This window comes from Sturnira hondurensis, unplaced genomic scaffold (genome assembly GCF_014824575.4).
Source record: "Sturnira hondurensis isolate 20B ecotype Veracruz unplaced genomic scaffold, ASM1482457v3 Scaffold0002597, whole genome shotgun sequence".
NCBI classification, from domain to species: Eukaryota; Metazoa; Chordata; class Mammalia; order Chiroptera; family Phyllostomidae; genus Sturnira; species Sturnira hondurensis.
The window spans coordinates 813079-832854 of NW_028075228.1; the positions used below are offsets into that span (position 1 = coordinate 813079).

The 19776-nt window shown below is 43.3% G+C and overlaps 1 protein-coding gene and 1 pseudogene across 4 annotated transcripts in view; both read left to right on the plus strand.

Annotated features, from left to right (window-relative positions):
- ANKRD11 (ankyrin repeat domain 11) overlaps positions 1-19776 on the plus strand; it is a 245473-nt gene that overhangs the window by 125353 nt on the left and 100344 nt on the right. The gene's annotated exons all lie outside the window — the stretch shown is intronic.
- LOC118982956 (GTP-binding nuclear protein Ran-like) lies at positions 6631-7547 on the plus strand (annotated as a pseudogene).

Here is a 19776-nt window from a genome sequence, read left to right on the forward strand (position 1 = left end):
TCACACACGTGACCCAGGCATGTGCTCAGATGGGGAATTGAACTGGTGACCTTTCACTTTGTGGGATGATGCCCAGCCAGGTTGGCCACACTGGTTGGGGTGTGGTAAGAACTTTTAAGGCCTACTCTGTCTCCTGTAGTGCATATCTTTGCCCTTACCTCATGCACTCCTTATATCAGTCTCTGATATTTGATCGGTTCAAAGGCACTGATTGTGGTTCTACCCCTGGTTTCTGCAGTTTAATTTTAATCATTGATTTTTTTTTTGTATTAGTCTGTGGAGATAGATGTTGTGCTCTGGATCTCAGCAGTTTGATACTTAGGTGATTTTTTGACGTTCCTTAATCTTATGGACTCAGAACAACTTCACAGCAAATGGCTTCTTATACAAAAAGGGGGATATGTTCCTCGGCAAATCTAGCCTTCTTCCTGAGGTGTGCTTGCGTATGTGTCTCATGTGAGCAAATATTGCCCTGGATGGCTGTGCATGGGTCATTCCCTGAACCACTCAGCAGGTTTTGTCTGGGTTTGGCTCAGAGCTAGGTTTGCCGACGCATCCAGCAGTAGTCCCTTCCCTAAGAACTCTGTTTCAGAGTTTGAGGGTGGAGTCTGGAATAAGTCTGAGCTCCTTGGGAAAGAGAATATTCTCTTTCCTGGAGGGAGTTGAGAAATCAGAGTATGATTTATATTCTTTTCTTGCCAGTTGCTTTTCTCAAGGATCTCCTTCGGTGCAAGCTGCAGGTGTGAAATACTGTTATTTTTCACCACTCAGCATGGATACTATACTGGTAGGGGTGGTTGAGGCAGCTCTCCAGGGTCCATGGGATTCACACATGTGCCCATTTGGTGCCAGCTTCTTGGCTTTTGTTCTTCTGGCTATCCACCTGCTGCATTTGTATTCTGTATAGCACTTGGCCACCCACAGGGCTTCAGCTTGCTTTGGCCTTCAGACTCCAGCTTTTCTGGTGCTGTTTTGTTTCAGGGTGACTTAATTGACTTGTCATTGAAGATGCAGATTAAGTAGTCACCTTCTGTGTAGCCTGACACTGGATTTGGAATCAGACGTCTAGAAAGGGTGTGTATGTGATGTAACATTGTTTTATCCATTTTTCCTTACTTTGTTGCTCAGGAAGCAGTTACCTGGGGGCTGTTAATGGCACCTCACAATAGCTAGGAAATCATGGCCAGAAGGAAGCTTTTCGGATATCCCTGGGAATCATAAATGTCTTCATTCTTGGTGGATTTGGGTTGTCATGCATCTTTCATCCACAAATTCATCATTTCCTTTTGTGGTTCCTTTCTATTTATATCACAGATAACCTTGGTGCCTACATCTGTTTCTCACTTCAGTGAGCACCACTGGCATCTTTTTTGTATAGGTCATAGGTACTTATTTTCAATTAGCAACAGGCAGTGCTGGTCATGGCATATAGCAGCTTCCTGGAGAGACTGCAAAGCCAAGAAGCTGGTCCAAGGAAGGCAGGAGTTTGTGATACACCCATGTTCCTCTCACTAGGAGGTGTCCAGTGAGTAGTCTATAGATGGATCCTGATGTCAGAGCATTTTCCAAGGTTGCCATGTGTTAATTTTGTTGCTCGTGTCCCACTAGACAGTGAGGGACTGACAGTATAACTCGTCCCTGCATGCTGTTCTATGAGACAAGAGGTTAAACATTGTCTGTGGCACCTTGGGATGAGTTAATTTTTGCTCTTCTATTAAGCTGAACTGGGCAATGGGAGAAAACAGGTTAGGATTATGGGCCCTTGCAATTTTATAAATTAGTGTAGAGCCATGCATAGATTTGGCTAATAATCAATCATGTGCTTCAGTGTTAATTTAGGGCAAGTTTACTCATGAGCAACATTGTAATTATTTTATTTTACTTTATTGTAGTAGAGAGGGGAGGGCCTGCAACCTAGACATGTGGCTTGACTGGGAATTGAATGGGGGATTTTTCAGTTTATAGGCCAGAGCTCAATCCACTGAGCTATACCACCCAAGGCAACATTTGTAATCCTAAATGGAGAGGCGGAGAATGTTGATTGTAAAAAGTAAGTTACAATATAGTAAGTAGATTCAGTGTGGTCTCATTCTTGACTGAAAAATATACTGTAATGTTTCATCGGAGACCTGGGTGGTAGGGATTTGTCTCTAGTGGGGTTTTTTTGTTTTTGTTTTTAAGATTTAATTTATTTTTAGAGAGAGAAGAACGGAAGGAGAAAAAGAGGGAAAGAAACATCGATGTGAGAGAGAAACATTGATCAGTTGCCTCTCATACACACCCCAGCTGGGGACTGAACCCACAACCCAGGCATGTGCCTTGACGGTGAATTGAACTGGCTGGCAGCCTTTTGCTTTGCAAGATGACACCCAGCCAGCTGAGCCACACCAGTCACAGCTATCTGTAGTTTTCTCATGGGGTGTCAGTGTTATCTAAACTTTTTTTTAAAATATATTTTATTGATTATATCATTACAGTTGTTCTATTCACCCCCTTCATTCCCCTCCACCCGCACCCTCCCTCCCCCACCATTCTCCGCCCCCCCTTAGTTTATAACCACGTGTCTCAAGTTCTTTGGATTCTATATTTCCCCCACTATTCTCCCCCTGCCCCCTATCTATTTTCTACCTACCCTCTATGCTATTTTCTTTGCCTTCTCCCCCCTTCTCCCCCTCCCACCCCCCTATTTCTAACCCTCCATGTGTTCTTCATTTCTATGGTTCCACTCCTGATCTAGCTGTCCTCTTGGTTTGCTTTTGTTTTAGGTGTGGTTGTTAATAACTGTGTGTTTGCTGTCCTTTCACTGTTAATATTTTTCATCTTCTTTTTCTTATATAAGTCCCTTTAGCATTTCATATAATAAGGGCTTGGTGATGATGAACTCCTTGAACTTGACCTTATCTGAGAAGCACTTTATCTGTCCTTCCATTCTAAATGAAAGTTTTGCTGGATAAAGCAATCTTGGCTGTAGGTCTTTGGATTTCATGACTTGGAATACTTCTTTCCAGCCCCTTCTTGCCTGTAAGGTCTCTTTTGAGAAATCCGCTGACAGTCTGATGGGTACTCCTTTGTAGGTGACTGTCCCCTTATCCCTTGATGCTTCTAGGATTCTCTCCTTCATTTTGGTCTTGGCTAATGTAATTATGATGTGCCTTGGTGTGTTCCTTCTTGGGTCCAACTTCTTTGGCACTCTCTGAGCTTCCTGGATTTCCTGGAAGTCTATTTCCTTTGCCAGACTGGGGAAGTTCTCCTTTATTATTTGTTCAAATACGTTTTCCACTCGTGGCTGTTTCTTTCCCCCTTCTGGTACCCCTATAATTCGGATGTTGGAACGTTTAAAGATGTCCTGGAGGTTCCTAAGCCTCTCCTCATTTTTTTGAATTCTCATTTCTTCATTCCTTTCTGGTGGGATGTTTTGTTCTTCCTTCTGGTCCATTCCATTGATTTGAGTCCCCGTTTCCTTTCCATCACTATTGGTTTCCTGTGCATCTCCCTTCATTTCAATTAGTTTAGCCTTCATATATTCCTCTAATTTGTGACTTTGTTCCTCTAATTTGTGACTATAATCTACCAGTTCTGTGAGCATCCTGATAAACAGTGTCCTGAATTGTGCTTCTGAGAGGCTGGCAATTTCTTGGTCGCTGAGAGTTATTGGCTCTTGGACTTTGAGTTCTTCTTGTGCCATCTTTCGGGTTGTTCATGCCTGTTCCATAGCAGGATCAGAGCCCTAAAATGTTCACTAGAACAGGGCAACTAAGTCGCTGGGTTGTGACGCTGTATGTGGGGGCGCGGTCAAAGAGGGACTATGGCGTCTGGTCCGCCGCCTGCCACCACGGCCCTCACCGGTGCCGCAGTTGCTGCTGTCACCGGGCCCAGGCGTTTCGTCCCACTGCTCGCGAGTGTGCTACCGTCGTCAGCCCTCGCCCCCTGGGGCCTGCGTGGTCTGTCTCACTGTGCGCAAATATGCGCCCGTGGTCTGCCCCGCACCCCAACTGGTTCCCGTCTGCCTGCGCGCCTGGGTCGGGGGCCCTGTCCTGCCCGACCCTGTTCGCTGCTGGCTCCGCCCCTCTTACCATCCCGTTGAATGGTTAGATGTAGTCGGACTTCCGTATAATTCAATTTTCTGTCCTTTGGTTGTGTCTTTGTTTCTCCAAATCTTTGTTGTATTCAAACTTGGTTGTGGGAGAAGGCACAGTGTTTCCACCTATGCCTTCATCTTGGCGGAAGTCTAAACATTTTTAAACATTGTTTTTATTTTTGTTCAAGTACAGTTTTCTGCCTTATCCTCCCACCGCTCCCCACCACCCCATTATCTAAATTTTTTACAATAAAAATATACTGCTTCTGTTTTCACATTTCCTCTTCTTTTCTCCAAACCCCTTGAGGCAAGCATAAGTGTCTAGTGTTGGTGCTGGGGAATAGGAGAATGTGAGTGAGTCCTTGGTTGATGTTTTACATTGGATGTTTATACTGACTGTTTAATAACTTTAAAAAATAACTAACAGTGGCCCTGGCTGGTGTGGCTCAGTTGTTTGGAGTATCGTCCTGTAACCAAAGGGTTGTGTGTTTGATTCCTAGCCAGGGCATATACCTGGGTTTCAGGTTTAATCCCTGGTTCAGGCTCATACAGGAGGCAACCAACTGATGTTCTCTCTCATATCCATGTTTCTCTCTGTCCCCCTTCCACAGTCTCTAAAAGCAACGAAAAAATGTCTTTGGGTGAGAAAAAAATTTTTTAAATAACTGACAGTGATTTGAAGGTTGAAAATCTAGACAAAAATGAGAAATTAGCATGGCATAGTTGAGTAGATAAATGGCTTTATTTACTAAAAATTACACTTTTATTCCTTGGTTAGGTGGTAAGGTGGGGGTAAAAATGTTTATTTCTAGATTTTGGAATCTAGTTTCACTATCTAGTTTCAGGTGCATCAGGAGCTCCAGGGGAAGAGGAGATGGATTAGAATCTGCCCTGGTGGGTGGGTGTGGGGGGTAGGGGTTGAGGGTGGGCATTTCCCTTCCTCCACCTTTTCTGGTGGCCCAGCCCACTCCTTGCTTCCCTCTGCCTTCTTTGTGCCTGCATGGTAATGCTGGCAAAGCTCTTTTACTTGAAGGATCTCAAGCTCTCCCTAGGAGGGAATAGAACAGATGTGATCTGAGTGCCATGGGGAGGCCATGGCCCAGAGATCTCAAGTGGCTGTACTGTAGTCACCAAATGAATGACCTATAGCTCGCTGTCAGTTATGCCAGGTTGAGTAGAATTCTCATCTTAAGAAATTAATGCCCATATCTGACAAATTCTCTGGCCTGAGTTTTGAATAGCTGAAGGGCATTAATTTCTTAAGATGAGAATTCTAAAGGTCCAGTTCGGTGAATCACATTTCCTAATAAGCCTCCTGGGGTGGGGCGGTCATCTGGGTTTGGGTAGAGGAATCCAGTTATGTGGATAACTGTTTGTCTGGAGTCAGAGCTGTGTGGGCCATCCTGGGGGACTGTTCATTGTGTGTGATTTACAACCTGAGTTCATCTAGGTATATTCAATAGTAAATTAATTGGTTCATGAAACTCTGTAATCAAGAGCAGTGGGTCTGGGTTCAGGTGTAGCTTTCCCCTCTTTCTGAAAAGATTGCTTTCAGAAGAGTCCTAGGCTCTGTTTCTTAGGCCAGCTGAGGATCATGTCCACCTAGAACATGCGAAGGTGAAGGCATGTGGAGATTCCAGGGGCCTGACTTGGGGGCCATCCATGCTGTTCTCAGCACAGCAGCTACTCTGGGTAGCCTGCCCAGCATCTACATGCTTTCTCTTATTTAAGATGGAAGGTGGCACCCCCTTTGAAAGGAGGGAGGTTGTAGCATGGGGGACTTCCATAGTCTCCTGAAGCACGTAAGGTTTGAGATGATTCTTATTGTGATTATCTCATTCCAGTCACCTTCAGTGCAGGATTTACTCTGTGTTTTTGTGTTGCAACATGTGTCACCCCGTGTAAGTCACTTGCATAATTACAAAGTCATCTAGCCTACTGTATAAACTAGAAGAATACTTGTCATAATTTGAATTTTTGTTGATGATTTGAGGTCGGGACTTTTTACATTGTGAAAGCTGTTGCTTCAGCCTTCGGAAAGCAAGCCTAGACTGGCAGGTCTTGCTGTATTGGTAGTTTTTTTTATGTTGTTCTTTTTGCAGTCTCCCCTCTGTCTACCTATAAATTTACTTTCTGGATCAATTTACCATTTGCTCAGGGCCTTGGCACTGGGGTCTGTCATTACCTTGCCTAGTGTGTTAATGCAACAAGATTCCCTTTATAATCCTACTGACTGTGCTTTATCTGTAATTAGGCATAAATTTAGTTTAATATCTTTTTAAGGTTTACATTTTAGTTATTTTCTGTTGAGGTAGTTCGGGTTGTCAGACTTCAGTGTCATGATTTAAAACTAATATTAAGAATTGAATCTACACTGGTTGGGTAACTCAGTTAGAGTGTTGTTCTGATACTGTGAGTTTAGTCTCCCGTCAGGTCACACAGGTCACATACAGGAACCAACCAATGAATGCATAGGTGGGTAGAGCAACAGGTTGTCTCTCTCTCTCTCTCTCTCTCTCTCTCTCTCTCTCAATCAATCAATCAAGAATTAATTAAACAACAACAACAACTGGGACTAAAGCCCTGACCAGAGAGTTCAGTTGGTTAGAGCATCATCCCAATATGCTGAGATTGTGGGTTCCATCCCTGGTCAAGGCACATAGAAGCATCAGTGAGTCTCAGTCAGGTGGGCCCAGAGACAATTCTAGTAGTAACATCACATGGCCACACATAGAGAACCCCAAGTTCAGTTCAAACTTGTATTGGTTGGTAATGGTGGGACTGGGAAAAGTACATTTATGAGACTTCATCTGGCTGGTGAATTTGAGAAGTGTATAACCACCCTGGATGCTGAGGTCCATCCCCTTGAGTCGGCCAGGAGAAGTTAGGTGGGCTGAGAGACAGGTGTTGCATCCAAGCCTATTGTGCCGTTATAATGTTTGATGTAATTTCGAGCGTTGCTTACAAGAATGTGCCTAACTGGCATGGAGATCTGGTATGAGGATGTGAGAAACACCCCCATCATGTTACGGCAAATCAGTTGTCTTTCAGTGAAATAAGAATCTTTAGTGCTGTGACATTTCTGCCAAAAAGTAACTACAACTTTGAAAAGCCCTTCCTCTGGCTTGCTAGAAAACTAAATGGAGACCCTAACTTGAAGTTTGTCACCATGCCTACTCTTGGCCCCACCAGAGATCATGGTGGACCCAACTCTGGCAGCACAGTGTGACCATGGTCTAGAGGTTGCTCAGACCACCACTCCCCCGGGTGGGGATGAGGGCCTGTGAGACAGGGAAGCTGGAGCCCAGCATCAGAAGCCAGTTTTATAGGCAACTGTCCTGTGATGTCTAGTGGTGCAGAGTGTTTGCCACTGTATTATATAGCTAAGCAGAACCTGTGCTTGATCTTTGGGATGCTGAAAGAGATGAATGGGCTTTGGAGTGAATGAGGCAGTTTAAAAATACCTTCATTTTTTTAGAACCCAGTTGGAACTGAGTTTCAGCTGTGAGGCTGCTGCAGTTGCATCACAGTACTCAGCGTCAAAAGTTTGTTAGTCATTTCTATTCCTTTTCATTTAGAATCCAAATGAAGTTGTATTTCAAATACCTGTAAAAAATTGATGAATGTGTAAATAAGTAGCAAAAACAGATCAGTGTTCCTTTCTTTCTTACTTTCTCTCTAAAAATCAGGAGAAAATTATTACAAGAAAGAATTGGGACTAAATATCACTATAATCAAGATGGTAAGCTTACATGTTTTTAAAATCATCTATACATTCATATATGCATGTTTTAAGTGTGGGATTTTTGAACCTGGGTGTTTTAATTCTTAAGTTTTTCCATAACTTGGACAAGGCTGTGAAAGTGCTTTATCAATGTTCCGTAGAGGAGCTTTTTTCATCTAAATGGATGACTAATCGGGTGGACAGTGAACTGTCCGGAAATGACTTTAATGGAGCCCCCAAGATGCAGCTGCTTTCTGACTTTCTTCACATACAAAGTTAAAATTTTTATTTAACCTTCCATTAGGCATATTTCCAAGCATTTACAGTATTTGAGAGAATTTTACCCTGTCTACCCAGTTTTAACAATTACCAGTATTTTGCCAGTCTGGTTATATCTATTTCCTCCTCTTGTTTGTCATTGTTATCTCTCTTTAAACTTTTTAACTGTAATATTTTAAAATAAATCTCAAACTTCATATCATTTTACCTTCACGCATTTTAATAGCATCTCTAATAGTTAAAGTCTTCATTCTTTTAGTCATGGCTAGTTTAAGCAGCTGCTACTCATGATTCTGTCTCTGACTCTGTTCTTGCAGACTGGCTGACAGCCTTGCTGCAGGTGGACACAGTGGGTGCTCCAGAGCAGGTGGCTCCCTCTGGGTAGGCCTGTTCCTCAGCCTTCCTGCAGAGCCCTTCTGACTCTTGTTGTGAGCAGCTCCCTCACCTTTTCCATGGAGGATAAATGTGTGGCTTTTTTCTTAGACTTTTGAGTATTACAATATATGTTCCTATGTGCTTACTTGTTCTTTTTCTCCTAAGACTGTAAACTCTTGTAATTTTTCATAGAACCGAGTTTTAAAATCTTTTTTTGTATGAGAGTCAAGTATCATTATTGGTGGTCTTTGTGATCCTCCAGTTCACAGTGGGAATCAGTAGGTGGGACCCCTGAGTTCAGTGCAGGTGCTCACTCTTTGTCTCTGCATTCTTGAAGCCATTGCTTCTTTGGGCCCACCTTTGGAGCTCTGGTAGGATTTTTTTAAGGAGTTTTCAGTGAACCAGCCTTGGGCATTGTATGATGGACCTGCATGTAGGCTATGGGAATGTTGATGCAGTTGCATACTGACTGTTGGATACACTTCCTTTTCTGGTTAGCACATCTTCATTTGAATATGATTCTTTGGTTTCTGTGTAAGAACTCAGTGTGAGTGTCAGAGAGACACTGACATCAGCTGGAGAGAGTCCTGACAAGGCCTCCTGATGGGATCCTGGTTCTCCTTGAGTGTTTGTAGTCTAGCCTCCTTCTATGTCTTGGTGCCAGCTGTTACCGCCTCAGTCTTCAGGTGCTCGAGTGTGTCTCTTGTCAGTCTGCATTGACTCGTTTGTCTTGGAGCTCTCTTTCTTGGATTTGGGGTACACTGCCCTACCTCTNCGGTGTGAGTGTCAGAGACACACTGACATCAGCTGGAGAGAGTCCTGACAAGGCCTCCTGATGGGATCCTGGTTCTCCTTGAGTGTTTGTAGTCTAGCCTCCTTCTATGTCTTGGTGCCAGTTGTTACCGCCTCAGTCTTCAGGTGCTCGAGTGTGTCTCTTGTCAGTCTGCATTGACTCGTTTGTCTTGGAGCTCTCTTTCTTGGATTTGGGGTACACTGCCCTACCTCTTCCTTGCTACCAGGGAGGAACTATGTGGGCTTATATGGCACTTGTGCACCAACTTCCAGGAAACCCCTGTGCTTTGTAAGTTTATCCTACTAGTGGGCTCAACTGGGTCTACTTATGTCTTACTTTGTAGGGGGTGGCTGGATTCAAACTGCACCAAACTATAAAATTGATACTGGCAGTGTTAGTTTGTTTCTTGGGAATAGCTTGGTGTCATGTTCACCCTGCCCTCTTTGTGATGTGTTCCTTTCTTAAGTAAGTATTTTTGAAGGATTTTTGAGTGGAAATGGAAGTCAGTTTGTTTTCCTGGTACATCACAAACTGCATGGACACTATACTCTGTTCTTCCCTTTTTAATTTTCAGTGAGTCTCATTTGTTATGGGATAAGGTGGCCTGTAACATCATTACTATGTTTTTCTTATATGTGGAAACTGAAGCATAGAGCTGAGTCATACAGTCACAGCAAGCAGCTGGGAACAGTCAGCAAGCAGAGAAGGTTCTCTGAATTCCCCTCATCCTTCTATGTTTGTGTAGAGCTGTGGGGTAAACAGGAGTGGGCCTGGGAGCCATGCAGGCTTAGGTGCCAAGGGGCTTTGCTGCTACACTTGGCAGTTTCTGTAACGCAAATCATAGAAACCTTACTGGAATGGTGGTCTCCTTGAATAAACCTCACCGCTGCACTTAGGTTCTGCTGTGGGAGAAAGCTCAGGTGAGCCTGTCTGGATGGTGCCCCTGCTACCATTCTCACCTGGGGCCTTCTGAGCTTTGGCTGGTTCCTATTCATTAGTAGTAGGAGTCCTAGGAGAAGTGGGAGTTATGCTCAGAGTAGAAACTACCTCCTGGCTTTCTCTGTGCCTGGTTGAAGGAATTGGATCCAAGACTCCTGGGTGTCAGACTGCAGGAGCCTTTTGCCATTTTGCCTCACATGGCAGTTGAGAATTTCAGGTGTCACAGCAGCAGAATCCACGCTGGGTAGAGGTGTTACTGGGGCTACAGGATGGTGATGAAGATAGCCCTGGAAAGGTGTTGGCTGGATTGTACAGAACTTGGCATTGTTCCCTGAACTGGGGTGCCCCCACAGGATGCCTGCAGACTGGACTAAGAACATTAGATAAGACTTCTGACCTGCATGGTGATTCACCCCTCCGTCCAGATACTTTTCCATGTATGTTCCAGGTCACACTTCCCCAGGACTGCTGTAATGATACACATTGGCCACCCCGGAATGTGAGGTCTTCTCAGCCAGGGGTGAGAGGCCTGGAAAGAAAGAGCCCTGCATACTCTAGTAAGCACAAGAACTCTTGGAAAGGAAGAAAAGTTGGTTTCCTAATTCTAGTGCATGACCCTTTTACCATGCCTGATTGAAATGGCTCATCTCTTTTCCTGCTGTTCCCTGACACATGAACTAACCTAGAAAAGGTTTGCCTCGTGAGCATGGTCTGTGCCTGGGAGACAGGCTCCCAGTCTCTTAGAGCTTCAGTCCTCATCTGGGGTGTAAGGGGTTGAAATAGGCTGGCTCACCTGAATGGTGTTCGTTGGTTTTCTTGAGATTGTTGTAGTTTCACAATGCAGTTGTAAAAAATACAAGAGCCTTGTACACTTTGCCTAACTTCTTTAATGGTAACATCTTACACAACTGACCAATTTCACAACCAGGGTAATGTCTTACAAAACTGTGACCAGTATCACAACCTGGATAAGATACCTGCACAGATAATGCTCTGATCTTACTCGGATTGCCAGGGTTTGCTCTCATTTAGTTGTGTGTATGCTTACTTCTCTACAGCTTTGTTTATCACATTTGTAGCTTCCTGTATTCAGCACCAAGTCAGGAGACTAGAGCAATACTCTCACCACAAGGATTGCCACTTTCATTTTTATAACTCTTGAGCACTGATCTCCTTTCTGTTTATATGGATTGCCTGTCTTAGACATTTCATGTAAGTGGGTTTACATGCTCTGGGGCCTTTTGTGTCTGACACCTTTCACCGAGCCTCAGGTTTTCAAGGTTCATCCATATTGTTGCGTGTCAGTACTTTCATTCCTTTTTATAGCTGAATGATATTTCATTGTGTAGATGGATCACATTTTGTTTACCCATCATCAGTTGATGGACATCTAAATTGTTTCCTCTTATGGTGATTATGAATAGTGTGGCTGTGAACATTTATAAGGTTTTCTGTCGATGTGTGCTTTTAAAAAATATTTAAAATATATTTTAGTGACTATGCTATTTGTTATCCCATTCTGCCCCCCCACCCATATTCCCCTCTACCTTGCACACCCCCTCCCACCCACATTCTCCTCCTTTAGTTTATGTCCATGGATCATACATATAAGTTCTTTGGCTTCTATATTTCCTATACTATTCTTAACTTCCCCCTCTGTATTTTGAACCTACCATTTATGCTACTATTCTTGGTACTTTTCCCTCTCTCTCCTCCTCCCACTCTCCCTGCTGTTAACCCTTCATGTGATCTCCATTTCTGTGATTCTGTTCCTGTTGCAGTTGTTTGCTTAGGTTCTTTTTTTTTTTAAGGTTCAGTTGTTAATAGCTGTGAGTTTGTTGTCATTTTACTGTTTGTATTTTTAATCTTTTTCTTAGATAAATCCCTTTCACATTTTATATAATAAAGGCTGGGTGATAATGAACTCTTTTAACTTGACCTTATCTGGGAAGCACTTTATCTGTCCTTCCATTCTAAATGATAGCTTTACTGGATAGAGTAATCTGGGATGTAGGTCCTTGCCTTTCGTGACTTGGAATACTTCTTTCCAGCTCCTTCTTGCCTGTAAGGTCTCTTTTGAGAAATCAGCTGACAGTCTTAGGGGAACTCCTCTGTAGGTAGCTCTCTCCATTTCTCTTGTTGCTTTTAAAATTCTCTCCTCATCTTTAATCTTGGATAATGTAATTATGATGTGTCTTGGTGTGTGCTTCCTTGGATACAACTTCTTTGGGACTCTGCACTTCCTGGACTTCCTGGAAGTCTATTTCCTTTGCCAGATTGGGGAAGTTCTCCTTCATTATTTGTTCAAGTAAGTTTTCCATGTTTTTGCTGTTCCTCTTCTCTTTCTGGCACCCCTGTGATTTGGGTGTTGGAACATTTAAAGATGTCCTGGAGGTTCCTAAGCCTCTCCTCATTTTTTTTGAGTTCTTATTCATTCTGTCTAATTGAATGTTTCTTCCTTCTGCTGCAAACTGTTGATTTGAGTTCCGCTTTCTTCCTTTCACTGTTGGTTCCCTGTACATTTTCCTTTATTTCACTTTTCATAGCCTTCAGTTTTTCCTCTATTTTGCAACCATATTCAACCATTTCCACGAGCATCGTGATTATCAGTGCTTTGAACTCTGTATCTGATAGGCTGGCTATCTCTTTGTCATTTAGTTGTATTTTTTCTGGAGCTTTGATCTGTTCTTTCATTTGGGCCATTATTTGGGGGGAGGGGGCTTGCAGCACACTTGTTACCTAGTAAGGGACAGAGCCTTAGGTAGTCACCAGGTAGGTCAACCCAGTTGCTGGGTTGTGAATGCTGTATGTGGGGGAGGGTTCAGGGAGGGAACAAATGCTACTTGCTCCACTTTCTGCTGGCTTTCAGTTACTTTCCCTGCTACCCACAAGTGAATTGGTCCCTTCTGGTGGTGCTTCCTGGGTGGGTGGTTTATGTACATTCTAGGACCCTGTGGTTCTCTCCAATGAACCCTCCTGTGAGGCAGGGAGTTTCTTCTGCCTCAACCCCCACAGGTTTTTACAGTCAGAGGCTTTGAGGCTTTATTTCCCCACGCTGGTAGCCTGGGTTGCTTGGTCTGTCTCGCTCCCCAGTTATTCTCCCAGTTTATCTGCCCGCAAATGTGGGACTGCCTGGTCTTCCAGCCACCACGTTGCCCAACCTAGTCCTCCAGCTGCCACCTTGTGGTGACTTCTCTCTGCCCAGCAGCCCATCTCTGCCCCTCCTACCGATCTGTATGAGTCTTTCTTCTTTAACTCCTTGGTTGTCAGACTTTCGTACAGTTTGATTTTTGTCAGTTCTGGTTGTCTTTTGTTTTTAATTTTTTTGTTGTTTGTCTTTTTGTTGTGCAAGGAGGCACAGTGTGTCTGCCTACACTTCCATCTTGGCTGCAAGTTGTTGGCAGTTTCTCATGTGTGCTTTTGTTTTTTCTCAGGAATGGCTGTACTGGTTTTTTTTTTTTTGTTCTGATTCATGCCTTTGGATGTCAGAAAATTTTATGTTCTTTTTGAGAGAACCTGTTGAAATTGGGGTGTTTCTGGCTTTGGTCTTGCATATGTTCCTGCTCTAGAGTAGGTGTCTGTGGTTGAGTTGATAGTGACTAGTCCATGCTGGAGGACAGGCAGCTCCAGGCTCAAAGGAAGGAGAATGGACTCCTGTGGGAGTGTTCCTTTCCCATTGGGGCCCTACATCCTTATTGAAATTCCAAGTGACTATACAACTGTCTGCTTACCTTAAAAAAAAAAAAACACAAAAAACCAGGAGTGCCTTCTGTTACTCTCTTACCACCCCCTTTTTCTGTGGTCTTTTATTGTGCTGTCTAAGAGAAAGTGCTTCACAGAAAAGCCTTGAAATTGTGTTTGGACAAAGTATGTTAGAAGTTGCTTTGATTTAGGACTTAGTGTTCAAACCACTGAACAATGTAAGTATTATGAACAAAACTAGAAACTAGTAAATTCAGCCTCTTCAAATAATTTGCTGTAAGTACAGTTTCTTATAGAGCAGATGCTTTATTTGATGCTTTCTGGATCCTGAAGAGGTTCAGTTGCAAATAAGCATGAGAATTAACACACACGAACGATCTGTTTTTTCATATTTAATAAAAAGGAAATTTAAAAGGTCTCCCTTGCTTTGGATTACTTTCTAATGTCATTTCCTTAAGCTATAACTGGTTTTAGTTCAAAATAGAAAGTGAATAGTGGTGAACAATGCATATCTAGAAAGGATTACAAAGCATGAACTCCTTTCTGAATCACTTTTCTCTGGGCCTGTAGGAGGTGGTGCCTGCTCACAGCAGTGCAGGACTCTGCCAGCCGTGGTTTGGGAGGGCAGCAGCGCATATATCCCTGTGGTCACTGGACATAGCAAGGATGGCATGTGTGGAACTTGACCCAGTGCTCTGAGCACATCACAGCTATTGCAGGCCAGAGCAGCTTCGGAGGCCTTCCAAGTGAAGAAGATTTTGTTCCGTGGAGGATTTCTGGAGTCCTCTACAAGCAAGTGGACTCCTCAGGCTGGAGAGGTGCCTGCAAGGAGGGGCCAACTCAGAGGAAAAGGGCCTGAAGGGAATCTCAAGAGGGATCTGTAGTTGCTGTGGGCAGCTGCACATTAATGGAGATTGTTTAAAAAGCTGAGGTTACATCTGGTTTCCTGGGGTTGTTTTGTATTAGTCTTATGTATGGCCCCTGGAAGTGGAAGTGAGCAGCCCCATGCTTGCTCTGTAGGATAGGGGGTCCCCAGCACTTGGACACTCAGGGTGTGTTAGGTGCGGAGACACACAGGCCTGTGTGATTTCACTGTTCTTTCACACAATGATGTGCCTACTTCTTGTTCTTGGAGGCAGCAGAGGATAGGCAGTGGGCATCTGATGAATCTGATGGAGGGGACAAAAGAGAAGGGAGAAGGGCCACAGGGGGAATTTGGGTTGCATGCTGGTTTGAGCAGTAGCCAAGGGCTGGCAAACTGTGACCTGAATTTGTATGACCAGATTGTTAAGGGTGCTTTTCATATTTAAAGTGTTGTTCACAACAACAAAGCCTGCAAAGGCCAAAGTGTTTGCTTTCTGGTCCTTTTCAGAGAGTCAGCCTCCTGGAACCAGGCTTGGTGTGATCCATGGAGCCAGTGAGTGGCTTTATTAACCAAAGTCCTGAGTTCTATTCCCTAAGGTCCATGCCTCTGACTAGAGTCTTTTTCAGCAGCCCTTGGAAAATATAGGAAAGGTGTGAGGTAGGGGAGTCTGCTGGTTGTAAGCAGGTTGAAGTTGATTTGTCATGAAGACAGGTTTCTGTTGAGAATTTTACTTAACTCCATCCTGGCATGTCTTCCTGGACGCAAGCAGGAGTGTGAGCAGCCTCCACAGTTGGATCATTGACTGCTCTTCCCTTTCTCCAGTGTGCATACCTGCTTCTCTACTGTTAAAGCAAGCATGAGACATAGAACTTGTACAGCTTTAGAAAGCAAGTTTCAGAAATTCCTGCAGCCACTTCTGTATTGTAAAGTGTCTCTCCAGTGCAGTGGAGATCACCTGCCCTGCTGAGGGGCCCAGCAGAAGCCCCTTCTCTGTGAGGCTCAGCCTACCCTCTGTGGACATTCTGCAGTGCCCAGATGCCCAAATATTCTTGATCTTCTGAACTGAAGGGTGGTGTTTTGTATTTTGTGTTATGCATTTTCCCCATAAATAATCAGCTTTATGCTCTCGCTAACATTGAAATTCTGCACAGGTCTTTCATGAACCTACTGAATTATGTTGGAAATATTAAGCAAATCACATTGGATATATATGTTTGTGACATTGAATTAAGCATTAGGATATAAGGGTTTCGAATATATGATGAGATGCCCTGAGGTTCATACGTATATGTTATCATCGAATGGAATTTGGGGTTCCTGAAGTTCCATTTGCAGATCTTACCTCCAAAAACCAGTTATCTGTTCTGGAACTTCCCCTCCCAGCAGCTCTTTTCAGCCAGTTCAAGAATTTGCCCTGGCTGGTGTTTCTCAGTGGTTTGAGCACCAGCCTGGGGACTGAAAAGTCACCGGTTTGATTCCTTGTCATGGCACATGCCTGGTTGTGGGCCAGATCCCCAGGTGAGGGAGCGGCAACCAATCTGTTTCTCTTCCTCTCTTTCCCCCTTCTTTCCCCTCCCTCTAGAAAAATAAATAAATAACATCTTAAAAACAAAAACAAAACAAAAAAACCCTGTCACCCCTGGTAGGATTTTCAAAGAATTGAATTACTAACCTTTTAGAAAGGATGGCCAACAGTGTCTGTAATGGGGAGGAGGTAGTTGAAAAGTGACAAAGATTCTTGTCACTTTTAAGGCCATTTTATTCAGTCTTGATTATTTCGTCTTCTAGACTTGTTGCTTATTAAAAGATGTCACAGCGTCCTCCAGAAAGTTTGGAAAAAATCTTGGAATGTGATTTCTGTGCTAAAATTTGGGAAATAACATACAGTTGTTCACTTTGAAGCATATCAGAGATTTTGATTCATAGTAAAGTATTTCACAAGTATTCAGCATTTGGTTATGCCTTTTCCCTGGGCCATCTCCATGCCAAGGATGTACTGTTTGCAGTCTTACAGGGAAAGACTAGTATGTTTTAGGGCAAAATGGAGGAGGGGGGATTCCGGGAAGAAAAATAGTCTGAGTAGCACCTTACACACTTTCTCCATATTTTAAAATAGATCTTAACCTGGATGATATGTGTATTAGTTGTCTATTGTTGTGTAACCAAACCATCCCAGAATGTAATGTTTTAAGACAGCGATTTATTAAATCTTATAATTCTTACTTCGTTTGGGTGGTTTTTCTGCTGGTCACAACTGGAGTCATGAGGTCACAGTAAGCTGGTGGATTGGCTGATTCTTTTCATTTCCCAGTCTGGCCCAGGCTTCTCTGTGTGTGGGTGCAGGAATATTCCAGGAGGGCCTCTGGTTCCCAGGTGCTGGGGAGGGAAGGTTGGGAATCTTGAGATGTGTTACCCAGTCTGCTCAGGGTGTATTTGTTAGAATGAATATGTCTAGTGTGTTTGGTGTATATAAGTAGTGAGCTAAGCTTGGTAAAAAGATTGCATTTCAATTGAATAGAATGAGAAGAAAATGTGGGTTGATTTCTCTAAATTCTGACACATAATTATGAATTACCTGTTTTTCCTTTTAGACTATCAGCTGGTGTGTTGCAGAAGGCACACTGGTATGCTGTAGGAATTTTTGGTTTTATTTTTTAAATATTTTATTTATTTTTAGAGATAGGGGAAAGGAGAGAGGGAAAGAAATGTACATGTGTGAGAAATACATCATAGCCTTTCTCGCACCACCCCCATCCCCCATCCTGCCCTGGGGACCTGGTCTGCAGTCCAGGCATGTGCCCTAACTGGGAATTGAACCAGTGGCCCTTTGGTTCGCAGGCTGGCACTCAATCCACTGGCCACACCAGCCAGGGCAAAATGACAGACAGACAAAAAATATATATTTGGTATGCTGCAGAATTTTAGTAATTAGTTTATGTGTACCATGAGATGAAAAAGTTTGAAAATCTCTTCTTTAGAGATTTCAAAACTTTGTAAGACTAAATTTTAGTCTTTGCCTGACATTTAAGCATTAATAGCAGATTTGTTTGCATTGTCAAAATAAAGGGTGAATTTACAGAATGCTTCAGGTTATAGAGTGAATGAAAGTATGGGAATGAAAACTTACACATCTGTGACCTGATTTCTTTATCCTGGGACTAATGTATGTTTTCAAAAACAGTAGTTTTTCTGTCTGCGGGGGATATGTTCCACGATACCCAGTAGATGCCTGAAACCTGGATAGTACCAAACCGTATATACTGTGTTTTCTTCTCTACATATATATCTATGATAAAGTTTACTTTATAAGTTAGGCACAGTAAGAAATTGGCAATAGAATAATTGTAACATCACCTTATAATAAGTTTTGTAAATTTGGTCTCTTTCTCTGTCAAAGTATCTTATTGTACTGCGCTCACCCCTTTCCTTGTGATGACGTGAGATACTCATTGCCTACAGGATAAGTGAAGTGGAGGTGAATCATGTAGGCATCATGATGTAGTATTAGGCTGCTGTAAAGCACTTGGATGCCAGCCACAACAGTTGATTTGATAACCAAGATGGTTGCCATGTGGCAGGTAGCATATGCAGTGTAGATACGCTGGACAAAAGGACGATTCACTTTCCAGGCGGGACAGAGCAGGAGGCATGGTATTTCATCATGCTACTCAGAATGGTGCCCAACTTAAAAATGATTAATTGTTTTACCTCTGGAACTTTCCATTTAATATTTTCAGACCACAGTTGACCGTGGGTAACTGAAACCATGGAAAGCGAAACTAATGATAACTCTAAATATCTATAGAGATGTCTTTTTTCAACTTGGATTTGGGTTACATTTATTGAGTATTTATTGTATTTCATTCAGGCTTCAGCGCTTTTCACATCATGTGTGACTGTACATTTTAGATTCTGTTCTAAATAGATGGGTGGACACTGTCCTCACTGCTGTGGGGGCTGAGCCTCCTTGTGATGGGGCATCATTTCTCAGTTGATACCCTATTGAGAATTTCAGATTTTAACAATAACCAAAGAATATAATATTTGGTAATGTTTTTGAGATGTAACTATGGAGCATAAGCTCAATCAAAGCTTTAGTTTTAGAGTTGAATTGTGACAGAGGTGGTCACTGGGCCTGAATGAGCAGCTCATTGCTCCGGGGTTTTGCTGACACCGAGAGAAGTGCATTTGGTAATTCTCCCAACAGTTCCTCCTAAGCCCTCACTGTAACAACTGTGCCCAGCCTGAGTCCTGAGAAATGCCTGGGCCTGCTGTCCTGGCTGGGCCTCCTGGGAGGTCAGAAACAGAAATTCTGTGTTTTCCTGAGGAGAGGGCAGAGGTAGTAGTTTAGGATAACTGAGAGGGTTCTCTACCTGTGTGGAGCAGGTTTCAGACTTTGAAGAAGAATGGCGAGGCTGAGGGAGGTGGCCAGGATCAGAAATAAGGGGTTTCCTGGGAAAGTAGGGGAGTTACTGTAGGAATACAGGCAGGGCCTAGTCTTACAGTAATCCACTCTGTACCATAGAGATAGAAAGGGGGTGCATTCTGGGTTGCGAGGTTGGACAGGAACTGTGAGGAGCCTGTGACTCCAAGAGCCCTTGCCAAATGGCAGGGCTGTGGCTGGAATCCAGACATGAGGCCCTGGTTGTGTGGCTGCTGGAACACCTTGCCTGTAGCTGGGGGATTCATGCTGTGACGGAGTAGGGTATTTTACTACTCAGATTTGTCTTGTGGGCACTCATAGGAGTGCTGGATGGGTCTAAATCTTTTCCTCTTCTTTTCATAGCCCATGACATACATACATGCATACACATGAAAAAGGAGCCCCTTGTATAATAGATGAAGCAGCTGTACTAGAATGCTGTCATCCCTAACGTGAATGTCATGTTGCCCTTGTGTTTGGAAGGGATGTTACTTCTCGAAAGCACCAACATTGGCTAGATAGGACTGTGGGCCTTTAGTCTTTTAAATATTTGAAGATTTAAGTTAATATGATTTCAAAATGTGATCACATAATTTAA